This window comes from Coturnix japonica, chromosome 7 (genome assembly GCF_001577835.2).
Source record: "Coturnix japonica isolate 7356 chromosome 7, Coturnix japonica 2.1, whole genome shotgun sequence".
Taxonomy (NCBI): domain Eukaryota; kingdom Metazoa; phylum Chordata; class Aves; order Galliformes; family Phasianidae; genus Coturnix; species Coturnix japonica.
This window is the reverse complement of record NC_029522.1, coordinates 31,876,072-31,891,514: the sequence shown is the minus strand read 5'-3', so window position 1 is coordinate 31,891,514 and position 15,443 is coordinate 31,876,072. Positions and strand designations below refer to the sequence as shown.

General features: G+C 39.4%; 1 long non-coding RNA gene across 1 annotated transcript in view; it reads right to left on the bottom strand.

Annotated features, from left to right (window-relative positions):
• Window positions 1-15,443, bottom strand: part of LOC107317065 — a 241,635-nt gene that overhangs the window by 204,966 nt on the left and 21,226 nt on the right. The window contains exon 6 of the long non-coding RNA XR_001556711.2: window positions 2,543-2,633. This is a non-coding gene — a long non-coding RNA (uncharacterized LOC107317065). The remainder of the gene's footprint in view (window positions 1-2,542; window positions 2,634-15,443) is intronic.

Sequence of the window (15,443 nt, the reverse complement as noted above, 5' to 3'; positions counted from 1 at the left end):
AATGCTATGCAAATTTGCCGCATCTTTTTAAAAGGCAGCAAAATGCACGATATCTATTTCTCAACACAAATAATTGTCAAGATCCTGAGCATACTATATTCAAGGGGCTGACACTGGGTGAATAAATATCAGGGCTGATTATTTGACTGATTCTAGGATGTAAGTGGTTTTTCCGATAAACAAGACCAATGCCTGAAGCAAAATGCCCCAGTAAGATGGCCAGAAGAGTGCACAGATAGGTGTCATACAATGGCATTCGATTAAAGATGACTGAATACGTTTTTCAATACTTTTTAAAACTGGAAATCTTGGTTCTCATTGAATTGCATTTGTAAATTAGAAGCACACATCTTGAAGAATATTTTATTGTTTGGTCACAAACACTTTGAGTAATGAGCAGCTATTTCCTGACCAGCTCCCCGCCGTGCAGTAACTTGAACAATGGCTATTCCATGAAGAAACCAAAACGATGGGAAGAAAACAAGTCTTCCAAGAACTCCCGTCAATCATCTGCTGACTGCGGTGTAAAACACTGACCACTAAGGCTAGAATTCAATTCAGCTAATCAAAAGAACTGAGCAAATTACTTCATTCTTCTTCAAGGCAAGAAGTAGGGAAATGCAGGACTGTGACCCATTCCATAGCTGTGAGCAAACTCGTTACGCAACCCAAAAGTTCACACATAGACAGATACGCACACAAGGATGGATGTTTACAGGAGGACTTTGTTTCCTCTGCCTGAAGGAAGAATCACACGAGTACCTTGGGGCTCAACCATGATGTGCTCATTTACGGTGCCTCTGAATGCGTAGGTACGCCTGACTGCGGACCAACGTACTGCTGTCGCTGGGGACAGCAGGTTCTTTCATCTTCCTAATGGACATTCCTCTATGAATGTCTGTGGCCTACCTGACTGTAATCCTTTAAATTTTAATTCACTTTACATTTAGCCAAGTCATAAATACCATTTAGGTACCAATATTCTGCTTTATGCAGTCCCTAAGGTGGTGCTTTTATTTTAATGAAGCCATTTGCAACTTAAGAGGAAAAAAATATTCCATCTTTGATTGAATATATTTGTCAGTTTTATTCCCGACTGACATTTTTATGTGAAAACTTGAATAAAACTAAGGGATAGCTGCTTACCAACTGGGATAAAAGTTTCTGTGTGTTTTTGCCTTCAAAATTAGCTGAATAAACGGTCTTTGAAATAATTCATTTTGAAAACATCAAAGTTAACCTCAACTACAATCAAAAATGAAATTCAGAATTCAATTGCATCGCAAATGAAAAATTTCCTTGCTTATTCACTATTTTAGAAGACATTATACGTCAGCAGATAACTACTCTATTGAAAATGATATTTTTAGTATTGTAGAATGGCAGTGACTTACTGCGTTTCTTCTGTTACATGAGAAGCCAAGTACGGGCGATGTTATAATGTTTGTTTTCTCACTTTTTTCTTATTCTTATATTGTGTAGCAGTTTGTTTCTAGTAAGCATGTGTTATTTCAATGGATGAGAACATGCTTAAGTGCTGGTTTTGCTTAATGTGGTAATGCAAAAAAATAAGGAGAACTAAGGCCATTTCACAGCAAAGTTCCTAGCATCAAACTGTGTAATTCTCACTTCCTGAATAATGTGTTTTTCGTATTTCCATAGCTCTGATGCAATGAGAATTACCATAGGAATATGCAGAAAGTGCAAATTACTACAGAAAAGTGCACCCTTATGCAAAACAGGCAGAGGTTGCCTTGCATTTAGGATCTCCCTCTATTTGTATTAAGGGAAACTGTGATACTTCATCATTTCTAATCCTGTTCAGAATCACCCAGGTTATCATTAAAAATGATTTCAAGAGAAAATTATCACAGTGCAGTATTTACGTCGGGTCTTCCTGATGCTCCTGCAGTAGAGATAACTCTTTACATATCCCTCAACAGGAAGTGCAGCAACAGGAAACAATTTCCCCCAAAAACTTTAAAAGTGTCAGAAATACCGGTAAAGATGACTTAAAGTTTAGTTTTATCCATATCAAATTTCACTGATACACAATACATACTAAATTACACCATAAGTCCCACAAGGCAGCGAGCTTCATAGCTCCTGCTGAGGTCAATCTGAATTAAGCATGTGGAAATACTAGAGATACCTAGCATTGTGTATAAGCCAGATCACAGCACTCCAGCAGTAGAGAAGCCTTGCCTATCTTGAGGTAAAAAATGCTTTAGCAAGGAAGCTATGCTCCATAGTTGGAGTTATCAACTTACAAAGAGTTATGGTTAGAGTTATTAAAACGGAAAATATTAAGAATATTAAGAATATTAAGAATCATTGGATTCTTACCCCTCCTACTAGATGGATAATAAACTTTTTAATATATTTTGTTTTATCAGTTTCCATGGAGGTACCAATCTGCATTCTGTCCCTCAGGACTGGTGAGGGTGGATTGTCCGATTTGGACAACATGAGATAGCATTGCTATCTCTTTTTCCTGCCCTTAGCCATTAAAATGAAAAGGAAGGTTAAAGTGACTAATTACCTGCTCCAGGAAACACCTATGAAAGTCCTTGGCTTCAGCAACAGAGATCTGATTTCATGCAGTCTACCACATTTGGTTTGATCCACAGCTCCTGAAGTCAGTGGGAAAAAATGCAATTAATGTCCAACTAATTGATGGATTGGGGTCAGTACTTCAGTATTCCACATATTTAGTTGTCTACTTTTTTCTGCTCAGCCAAAAATACTGCAGGTTTGTTTTTAATTAATTGACAACTAATGAGTAGTGCCAAATTCACAAGAATTAAATCCTTTTTCTGTCACAGCTCCCTGCATCCCATAGCATACCCATAGGCCTGAGCTCTCAGGAAGAGGGACCACGGCACAGCTCTGCACCCGGGGCTGTGAGGGCATAGAGGTTTCTGGTTGGGCAGCGGGCTAATCAGGCTGCTGTCTATTCCAACATTTAAAGTGAATCCAAAGTCTCTAGCAAAGAGATTTAGGTCAGTATTTACATATTTGTCCAGTGACATTATGGGTGCTGTCAGCTAATACAACAAATGCATTTGTTGTTTTGATTGTTTATATTTCGGTTGCTTAGGGTTTTAGTTCTGTTTAGATTGTTGACATCTAGCAATACATATACTTGGAATAAGGGCAAAGTCAAGGTCAGTGCACTGGCAGATCCACTTCAAACCTTGCTGTCTGGATGAGAAGTTGCTGGATACTCTTGGGGCAGTTCCTACATAACAGATATGCTCAGGATTAGTTTCTCCCACTACTAGTGAGAGTCTGAGTTCGTATCAAGCAAATACTGCTGGATGGTTGGACCAGACAGCAAGCTTTGTATAATATAGATTTGAACTCTTATTGCAAAACAGCTCACACAAAAAAACGTTAGGCAGTTCTAAGAACATAGTGAAGTATTCCTGCATACTCTTTTTGGCCAACTCTCTTCCACATCTCCAACAGTATTTATAAGAGTAATTATTAGTGTACATAAGAGACTGGATTTTTTTCTGTTACATGTTTTCCTTCACTACAAACTAGATTTAAAGCCCCACCTATAAGAACAAGCATATCCAGCTCAGCAGCATGCATCCAGACTTCACAGTAAGGAAAAGCATAACTAAATATCCTTTCTTTATGGGTAAAATGAGAAACAGCCAGGATGACCTGAGTTGCCCCAGATCTTTCCACCAGGCAGGCATGCCAAGGAAACACACTTTGTGTAGTAAGTGGTACTGCTCACCTCATCAATTTAAACATTTTTCAGGTTTATGCTTTATCCGATCAGAAAGATGCTTATAGGAGTGGATGGTACAGTATATATATAGGACTCTGGCCTGTGGCCAAAAGCTCTGAATTACACTTTTCCTTTTGGCTGCATCACTTATATTCACTCTTGGACCAAACCTGAGCTTGCATCTGTTCACATGTATCTGTGTCAGGTACTGAAATGGACAATTATTTTTCAAAAACATAGTAGCACACTTAAAAATTCTGGAAATAAGGCATCTGCCTATTGAACGAGGCTTTGATAAATATGTTCCAAGCCATCTTTCCCATACACTGAAACGTTCTAACTGAGAAAACGGCATCTCAGAAGTCTCATAGGATGAGTCACTCAGGGCCGTCACACAGTCACTCATCTGTGCTCCTTTGTACAATTTCCTACTTGCAATTTGATTTGAGTACGAACAGCAGGTTTGGTTCTTCAAGGCTTACTCCAAACTCAGATAAGTAACTGCGGACCAGGGCTGGTTATGTAGGGGATAAACATTTTTGCTTTGAAACCTGATCTAGCAAAGAGCGCAACTGCCAAGACCTGAAACCACTCTTAGATCCATGGCTAGCTTGGTCAACTCCTAATTTATACAAATTTATAACAGTTTTCTCCAACTATTCTTTTTTTTGTTGTTGTTGTTCCAATTTGTCTATTTTATTTTCTTGATTTGTAATCCTTATAATTCTTTTTTACTGCAGTTACGCATTAGGATAAAAATTTAAGAGCTTTTTCATACTCACTCTGAAAGTGCTTTCGTGTCCAGTAAGGCAGCAACTTTTTACTTATGGAACCATTTCTCTTTGTGTACTTGAGCATGTGGACCATTATTCTACCTTGTGTGCATCCCATTGCATTTCATCAAAGTCTTGGGTCTGACTGTACTTTAACCTCTCCTGAGCTTGGACATTACTTGTCTGCTATTTGTAACTTGCTTTCACATAAGTCCAAGCAGTCTATCTTCCCCTTATGCCCCTGTAGTCCTTTCTCTGAGTTTAAGAGTTCAAGGGCAGAAATTCATATCTTCTCCAACCTTCTAGAGGCTGCAGACCACCACATCATATCCCTCCCCCACATCCCTCCATGCATTCCAAGAATTTAGGTTGGTAGAAAGAAATTAGGTCTCATAAAAGTAAATCACTGTGTGACAAACAAATTGTCAAATCACAAAGAAAATCTGTGTGATGTCCTACAAGGTTGCACTACGGGCCTAACATACATTTTTACCAGATGATTAACTTACAAACAGGCATTTTTAAGCAGCCATTTTCATCCTCCAAATGAATACTTTCTATCCACTACATGTGCATGAACGCCACCACATTTCTTGTAAGTCACAGTAGCGTGAGTTTCCCAAAATAAACATCTGTTTATTTGCACTCATTTCCTTACAGCACCCTTCCTGATGGCCCTCCTTGACACATCAGCCCTGCAGAAGGCAGCACAGATATCCTTCTTGGTTTGACATCAGCTGTTCAGGACCTCAAGGCAGCCTAGGCACGGTGCTGGCAAATCTGTATACCTAACACTGAGAACCAGGGCTGAGACTCAAGAGCTGCTGCAGCCTGAGGAATTGCTAGGAATCTGCTGAGGTGCTCTGCCCTATTTGTACATTCTTGGACCATCTTAAGGGGAAAACAAGTTAGATTAGACTTCTTTCTTTCAAGTTAAAGATAATGTATTTCACCTTCCTTTGCCACAGGCTATGAGAGTGAACCAGATTGGTTTCTGGGGCTCAGCTGATGTCTGTTAATTTGTCAGGCCACAGTAATTCAATCACATACTCAAACCCCTAGCAATAGTCACTGCCATTATGCTAAATGCCTTATGCTAGCAATCAAAACAGTTACAGATATTAATGCACCATCTTAGAAGCTGTGCTCAGTTAAAATAGAAACACTGGAAAATGTGTCAGAGAACCTTTTGCTTTTCCTGTGCCTTGGTGATGGAGGATCCGGTGGGGGATTTGGCTCCAACACCGTATCACATCTCACCATTGACAGCAGCAATCCCTCTTTGCCAAAGCAGGGAGCAGACACAGGCAGGAGGTGACTGCTGGTAGGGGTTGGCGGCAGCAACAGAAAAGACCTGTCTCTGTGGGAGAAATGCTGTGACAGTGTAGATTTCTCCCACAGTGAGTTTTCCAGGTGCAGAATATTCAGGATCTTTTTGCTTAGATAAGGGCACAAGAATGAAGCTCTGACTGATCACTCCCAGTTACCACATTGAACTGAAGCCTGCTGTGCAAAAGAGAACTCCCCTAACGTGGCTCTCCCCTCTATGTTCGGATGAGTTAGAAACCCCCTTTGCATTTATTTTCCTCTTGGAAAACAAAAGCAAAACAAACAAACAGAAACCAGAGGTTTCTTTTCCCTGTCTGATTTAGGAAATATGATTCACCATAAGATTGTCCTTTTTTAATCTATATTACTACACTGTATTTAACTACTTAATATTAAACTTAATACTAGAGCTGGTATTTAACTCTTAAGTTAGTATCAATGTATTCCATCCCTATAAGACATATGATTGTTTAGCTTGAAGTACGTACCACACTTTGCAGCTCTAGATTTCACCTTGTTATTTCAAAATACACTCCTTAATTGACTGAGATAACGCAAATCATTTCCTTATTGATACAGTACCTCATGTGCAGCCACAAGAGGAATCACAGAATCATAGAAGGAAGGCAGGTCAGGATCTCTCCTACACACTGGAGCAGAGCGTTGGTGCCAAAAACAGCATCGTGGGTACTTAGAATAATATTACTGTACACTAACATTGTAGCCTGTCAGTTTCTTTAACAGGGCGTAAATTTATTCTGCTCTCAAATTATTCTACTCCCATCCTCCTCAAACTGGTAGTGAGGAAATGAAAAGCTTCTTTGAGTGGGATACTGGGATGGATTCTGCACAGCAGCCTCTCTAGGTCCAAGTGTAACTTTTGGCCAAAGACCTTTGGAGCAGGAGGTGGGTGCTGCTGAGTCCTCCTGCAAACGTCACGGAGGAGGGCAGGTCTGAGCAGCTGGAAGAGCAATTTACAAAGTCACTGTTATTTTCTAGACACGCTGCATAAAAGAGAGATACTGAGCCATAGGTAGATCTATAACCAAAGCAATATTTACTTCAAGCCGCTTCGGTTAATACTTGTGAAAGGATTAGTGCTGTAGACAAGCCATTAGTGGCAACAATGATTATCTACTATATGTCATAAGATGCGATGAAAAACTAAAGTGCAGAATTAAGCTCTTTACTAGCTTAAGGAGATTTCTCGTTTAGGTGTCTATGCAAGGATAAAGGAGATAGACTCTGCTTCACCTTATAAAACAAACATTAAGGATCAGTAAACCATGGTGCAAGGCACTTACAGGGCTTTGGTGGCTGCTGGAGATATGAAAAATAATCTGCTTTGTGATAGACTTACAGTAAACAAATAACATGAATTATTTGGAGCTGATGAAAAGATTATAAATTTTAGATATCCCTGAATGCTATTAAACATCAGAGTTACTGGATCTTTTGGCAAATTTACTAAAAGGTTACACAGCGCTTTCAATGCAAAATCAGACTCTCTGGTGGATGGTAATGATGTCAACACTTATTTTATTTCCACCTTGCAGATGAAGCTTATAATACGCAGCAGATAAACTGGCCCACTTATTTGCTTTTTGAAAGGTGACAGGGCAAAAGGCAAGAGCTGGCCTCCCACTGCTCACCCACAGCTCTGAGCTCTGTTCTCTCAGCCTGCTGTAGGACTGGGTCTATTTTGCTTTGACATCTACTTTGAAAGGGACAGAATTAGCCAGCTCCCATTACATTTGGACCAAATGTGATTCTAAGTAACCTGACTGCTACACTGAGATGCAGATGGAATATGAACACGACAAAGATTTCTCCCAGACTCTTCCCAATGGCAATGGAGGCTTTTTTCTGCTTTGAATCTAGTGTGATGGAGTCCCTTGGCCATAGGACATCCTATACCAAGACACATACATACTTCTAGGAGGAAAAACTAGTCTGGAGTTAAAGCTCCATCTAAGCTGGGAGATGGAGACAGGCTTTGGTTCATCCACTAAGGGCACAATTGGCTCCAACTCAACTACATTACCAATGAATTAACAATAGGAGCTACAGTTTAGGAGAGAAGCAGGTAAATGTTAGAATGGGTTATAAGACTGTATTTCTGCATAGGTGGTCAAGTCTTTATGGATTCTTCTGGTGAAAGCCCATAAACCCATGACACCATGGTTAGATATTAGCATGACTTACAGCTTGAGCTATGTGAGTGTTGGTGCAAATGCTCTGCGTTCTTGCAGTGTTTGGATTAAATCAGGCACAATCTCAAGGCTTAAATCTCATTTTTTTACAGCGGAGAATACACTTGGGGATGAACTGAGCATGAATTGAGCTCTTATGCATGCTAAGTTACTTATAACTCCAAAATGTGCCACTGTGTTTCTGGTAATACGCTAAGTATAAATTTAGTTACTCACACGGTGGCTGCTTTCCTTCAGAAATAAATACACAATCAAGCTTAAATATGGTTGTCTTTTTCTCTAACCCAATTAGTTTGCACATTGAGGCTCAAACAGAATGCTTGATATACATACAGTGATGGCTACCCTTATCAGATTAATTGATCGGTGATCATATTGCTTTCATTGGGTTTAGCATCTTCCCTCTGCTTACTGAGAAGACCCTGTGCACCTGTATCTTCCCCAGACTAGCTGCACAAATACTACTGATTTCCCTCTTGTATTATTCTAAATGTTAAGTTCCCATGTTTATGTTGAACCACTCTTTGTGGCTTTCACTTTACGGTTGCATGAAGGTAGATTAAAATTCATTGTTCTTCAACAATAACACTAGTACTGTAAACCTTCATTTAGACCTCCTAAACTCTTGTCCCCAGAATGAACAAATTTCCCTATTAAACCCCATGTTTTCCAGTAGCCATTAATGGGAATCAGCCAGGCAGCCCAGTTCTCACACCAGCATCCCTCATCATCAGGACAAGGCCAGTCAGTGCTGCACAAAGAGCAAGGCTTTATGTGCCACACAGCTCTTTTTCTGCTAGAAAACCCTATGTTCCATGCAATCAGGTTTTAGCCTTCAGACTGGCCATTCAAGAACAGTGTTACTGATGATAAAATTGGTGTCTATCTAATGTTTTTCAACAGGTGAACTATCTAATAAGCAGCAGAATCCCTGCGCTAAAGAGATTAGGCTCTGAAGCACTGAATGTAGTAAAATGCTGTGTTAAATTTAGCAGGTGCTCAGCGTGCATTTATTAAGCGATTATTCCCTGTGCTGGTGCTCCCCTCCTCCCTACTTTCAAAACCTGAGTTTTCTTTCACAACGGCTCATCCTACATCTCTGAGCCCCTCTCCACTGAAGAAATCCACTGTTGCTCCACCAAAGGCCCATACAACAGATAATTGGAGTTAAGAGCTATTCTGAAGGCTTAAGTCGCACTTGTCCTGGCTCTCCACACAGGAAAGAATTTCACTCCCTGTGTATTTTGAAGGCTCTAAAATGTTTCAGACTCACAAACTGTCATTTCACATTGATGGCTTCTTATTGTGCATGAGGTTAAGCTCTCAAGTTACGGCATTTATTTTTTTCTGTTGATTAGAGAGCAAAGGAAGCACTTCTAAGGAATTACAATGTTTTCTAAATAATTCTAAATAGTTATCAGGAAAATAGGTTACAAGAAACCACTGAGCCTACTTCAACTCACTTTATCTTTTAACCACTCACTTACAAGTATGTTTGTTTAATATAGCCCTGAACTAAAAACTCAGTTTATCTTATACTTTATCCTTCAATTCATATTATACATGTATAAAATATATAGTTCCAGCTACAAAGATGTACTCTGTGGAAAAACCTTTCTCAGATCAAGCTGTCTTTCTAGAGTCTATACATACATACATATACATACGTGTGTGTGTATATATATATATCTCCCATGGATTAAACAGCATAGTTTTTAATTTGGTATTAATATATTTAATTCCTCTGAAGGTAACTCAGTCACAATTCAGTTTCTTTGCACTGTACTGAGCAGAGTGCCCAAACAACCATCTCACATGGGATTTATACATGCTAGACTGCAGATTTACCTATAGCAGCACACTTGGGTATGGATGCTGATGATAGTGAGGAAAAGAAGAAAAAAAACCCTAACACTAAAACCAAATTTGATTACAATAACCACATTTTTTTTTCCATGATAATTCAAATGAAGGTATTTTATGTCTGTCCTGAAAGACTTCACCTAGGAAATTATAAGACTGCTGCATGCTGGCATTCATGCAGTATATTTGCTGCACTTTCCACTGCCCAAAGCAACTCCCTATATTCCAGTTCTTACTTTTGTCTTTCTCAAACATCCCAATGAGCAGAATATAAAAATCCTGCACGTTCTCCAGCATTGCTACAGGGGTTAACTTGTTAATGCTTTACTTTCACTGTAGTTTTTTATCAAACTTTCTTTTTTCTCTCCCTGGGGATAAACAAATGGACAGCTTTCCTCTCCAGTATTCCTCCTTCCATTACCATCACAGCAGAATGCATCTGAGACTATAATAATTCAGTGATGAAATACAAAATGTCGCAATGCCATCTCTCTTAAAGTGAACTGAGATTTTGTTATGCCATTTTAGGTGCATTAATAGCTCCTAAAGTCCCATGGAGTATCTTAATGTGAATTTAATGAGCTGATAGCATATAAATGACAGTACTGTGAGGGTGAAGGTGACATAACCTTTTTCCTTCTATTTGATGTTTGCCTTTGAAAAAATACAGATCTTCTCAAAACGTACCACATTATTACAAAGTGCCACATCATTCAGCAAGGAGGCTACTATTGTTTTATCATTTTAAAGCCCTTTCTCTTCTTTTTTTTTTTTCTTTTTTTTTTTCTTTTTTTTTTCTCTCCTCGTGGCACAAGAAACAAGAACGCTTTCTAGTTCATCATTAAGGTAATACAAATCTGAACACTTTCCTGTGCTGATACCAGTGCTCATGGCTGTGCTGTGCCATGCACATCCAGTGACAACCCGTTGTTTTAAGCATTCACTCTGATGATCACACTGCTAACTTGGCATCAGCACAGCTGTGTTTGAATCACACCTAAACCATACGTCATTACTTCCCGGGTGTCACTTTTGTTTCCTCCTATCGAGGATAATACTAAGAGGTCTACTCATCATTGCTGACTCCCCAACTCTGCGTGTCATTGCCATTTATAACGAGTTGCCTCCCCTCACAGCCCACTTTGCTCAATGGTGTCACACCCCATTGTGCGCCCAAATCTCAATCACCTTCCATGCGGTAATGAGCTGTGATCCCATCAGCACTGCCTTGGAACATCACTGACACCATCGTGCCCACGGAAGGGAGGTACCAATGGTAAAGATAAACATATTGGTAGTCAGATAGCAGCAGATGTATAGAAAACATAAGTGATGGATTAAGGAGGTAACCAAATGTATTAGGTTATTAAAGTTTGCTAGAGTGTAGCAATGTGGCTTTTCTACTGCGGTTATTCTGCTTAAAAGCTTTAATTCAAGCGTAAGAAAGAACATCTCCACATTTCTTTCCCCTGCCCTAAACACTCAGGGACGTGTCAGCCAATGAGTTGATCACTTCCTTGCTAAATACTGCGTGTCTTAAAATGAAAAAGGATCAGCTTTCACTTCTCCTTCACCAGATCCTCTAGACATTTTGCACCTAAACAAAGCATAGATCCCCGAAATGGTGTGTAATTTTAGAAGTTTTTCATCTTTACATTTAGGTCTATTGAGGTGGGGTTTTTAATTTGTTTGTTTTACTTTAAGACATGTGTAGGAACAGATGATGAGTTAGATCTGAAGGCAGAGCATTTTCAGTCTTTTTGCAGTCCCGATGCTGCTATATGCAGTATGTAAGAGGAAAGCAATTGGAGTTATTTCTTCCTCCAGCAGATACGATAACATTTACTCTCCTGAGGAAGACATACCTTGGGCTGCATTTAACTAAGGGGAAGGTAAATAAACAAGTAAGTAAATAAAATAAAAAATAAATAAATAAACAAGCAGCTTACGTGTTTCAAAAAGTTGGAATTTTGGCAATCTATGAAATTTGTTTAGAAAAACCTTTTCGTTGCCAGGTGACGAGGCAAAACATATCACATATGCTTAACAACCAGCTTGTACATATTTTGTCTTTCCAAGGTTTCTAGGGCTGGTCAGGCACAATGATGCATTACAGCTGAAGGAGCTTCCAGCAGGGACAAATGTTTGTCTCTTTCCAAAAGAATTTTCCTAATCCTTAAGATAAACAACTCAATATTTCTCATTGTTTAATGATTGGGTAAGGATTAATTCTGTTCGAAATTAATCGTATTACAAGTCATAACATATATTGATGTGCTTGCTGGGAATGGATACTACTGGCTTTCTGGCACACCATGTCTGTTAGCATTTCATGGTATAGCGCAATCTAAGACATACAAATTTCTTATCATAGCTGGACATCTTATCACTGCTCTAGTGTCACTGGACAAACAGGCAATGTAAAACCTATGCATGACTAAGGATAAATTATAATTGTGTTAAAATTTGCAATCTCATACTTACAAATGCTACAGTTACCATAGTCTGAGCATCTTAGGATCTCTGATGTTTGCATGTCAGCAACACTGAATTTCACTGCTGAGCTTTTTCATTTCAGAAGAACTGAGTAATTAGGGTGTAGAGGAAGTCAGAGACAAAGGAAAATGCACCACAAGCCACCCCATACCCGGATTCCCCTGAAATCAGCCATCATCACCAGAGGTCCATCCTTCCCTCTCAAAACTCAGCCCATGCTTGAGAACATTTACACGTATCCCATGGCCTGTAGCTGGAGTTAATGGACTTCACACATGTGAAATTAATTGTGGGTATTATTCTGAAACAATTACCTTTTCTTGGAATCACAGTCAACAACTATGCTAATAAATCATGGTGCTGCTCACATTTTAATGACTGTTAGTAATCAAATGCATCTGTATACTCAGCCTGTTTGCTCACTTAGAAGTCAAAATATTACAAGGCAGAGCAGTGAGGTGTCCAAGCTCCCATGTGCCAAACACACACCATGGACACACAGGGCCAGTCTGCTGCCTTGTAGCTGGAGTTGTAATCTGTTTGTGCCATAATGCAACCTTTGAACCCACATTCTCTCTGAAAGAAACTCTTCTTAGAAAGAAATTCTAAGAATTCTCAATTCTTGGTTTTTTCTCTCTTACTTCTTTCTCCTTTCTAGTTTATGATGTCCCTCAAAACAACATTCAGCATGACAACTGAGACTAAAATATCTCATCCCTCTTTATCCTAAATACTGTAGAACACGCAGCATCAGATTTCAAACCATAGGCATGGTTTTATCGTGGATGTACATCAAGAAAACACATAATGAAGTTAATATAACACCAATGATGTGCTAAAGGCTTCGTATTCTTTGAGAATCTTTCATAGAATCACAATGGATCTTCCAGGATGATGACTTCCCTTCCTCCCTGGGCAGTCTGCAGGTCTGCAGACAGGTTGGATTTGGTATCACAAAGTTTTCTTCTCTCCAAACCAATATCTATTCATGCTTCCATCCTCCCTAGTGGCAGCTCCAATGCAGATGTCAGCAGGGAACTACACGTGATGTGGATGAGCACACTCATCTCTCCTCCAGCCTGCTGTGCCTGCTCCTACCAACAAAGGCATACACAAAAAACTCAACCCTAAAAAACTTCTCTCAATTGGAGAATATAACTTCTTGAATTAGATCTCTGGTAGGAACGCTTGTGCTTTCAGATTCCAGTTTGCTCTCCCTGCCGGTAAGCCATGCATGCCAGCGAGCCAATTTCCTAGAATCCTCATCAAAAGGCAACAACAAAGGGCTATAATGATGGTCAAATCAAATTTATTTAAAAGAGGGAAAAAATGGCCATACAAAAGGGCTTTCTGCATTACTGTCCAGATGCAGCATGCCTCTACCTGCAGCCATTAGTATTCACTGGCCCCTATCACCTTAAGAAATTCATTTCTCTTGACCTCCTTTGTTTTTGTTGTTTTTTTTTACTGTAGATTATACCTAGTTGCAATACAAGGCATTCATTTATACAGCGTAAGCTTACGCTGTGAGATGTGATCCCAGATGAGGTACTGCCTCAAAACAGAAAATGAAAAATATTCCATGCATTTTAAGCATGAATCAAAGATCGTAAGTTACACAAATGTGTAATGCATTTCTCCTATTCTCTGGTAGAAAAGAGAAACAAACCTGGCAGCTATGGCAATTGTATAATGGTAATTATTAAGAGAAATAATTATATGAAAACCTTTAAGAACTAGAAACAGGATGGAATAGATCAAGAATTTAAAGTGAGAGCTAACACTTCAGCAAACCTTGCTGTATGACAGAAAGCAGCAAAAACCAGACATATATATCTGCTGAAATCATTCCAGCCTCTGAAGTCTCAAAAATTAGCCTAAACACAACCATCCTCACTCTGTGGTGGGGTCCTGGTGCATTCCAAAGGATTTCAAAGCGGGCAGTGGAAAGCCTTGGTCCCCAGTCTCTTTGCACAGTAACTGCACAGGTTGGCTTACTGGGCAGACTACTCCAAGGCATTTGGCTCTCTGCAGCATCAAAATACAAGAGCTATACACAGGAAAGGAGAAGACCTTTGCCCAATCTAATTATAAACAAACTGTAATAATGCAGTTTTGTAATGTAATGTTCAGGCGTTACCAGTCCACTTTCAGCTTTAAGTGGGCTTAGAAAATTACATTACTGCATCAGAGGTGAGAAATGAGGTAAGATGTTGCAGTGGAGCCAGGTAGCTCTGCAGAACTCAGTTTTGGTCTGACTTGTCACCAGTATTGGTAAGATCATTTCTGTCTGTCCACAGAACTCGTACTTCTCATCCAAGAGGTTTTCATTTCCAGTTCTGGTCACGGCAACAGCCCTCGTCCTGTCACCCTGGCATTCTGATGCAATGGGTAAAATGTACAGTTATTGCATTTATCATCCTTAAAGTCAAGGAAGACTCACCATATCTGAAGTCTTGTAGAAAAAAAAAAGGGAATAAAAGATTCTCCCATTCATTGAGGCCCTATTATTGGATAACTATCTGCATCTGTATTATGCTTGTACCAAAGTCAGGAAAAATGCCAACTTGACCAATATGAAATGAAGTCACTGGTTTTTGAGCAACTCATTCTATACCTAGATCAGTATTTTGAATAACTTGCATCAGCATCCTTTATGGTGAGCATACTACTGAAAAGCTTATCTCTAATTAATGTTTTGATTTGCACCTTACAATCATCAAATACAAAACTTGCCATGTGTTTCTCTTTGCTTACCAGGTACACAGAATGGAAACTGGGCTCCAGGGCTCAGGACTAAAGATTAATTCATCAGCCTCGATTCAACAAATACTTTTATCTTGTCAAATGTTGCTACTTGTCTTTGTCCTCCTCTTTGTGAACAATTTCACTGCATGATCTGAATGTCAGATCTGCTACCATGCTCACAGTTGTGAATACTGTATAAAACTTACTCCTTGGAAGTCTGACAGCAGGTGAAAATGTTTTAAGGAAGCTGGAAAGGCTTCAGGATGCACATAAAAA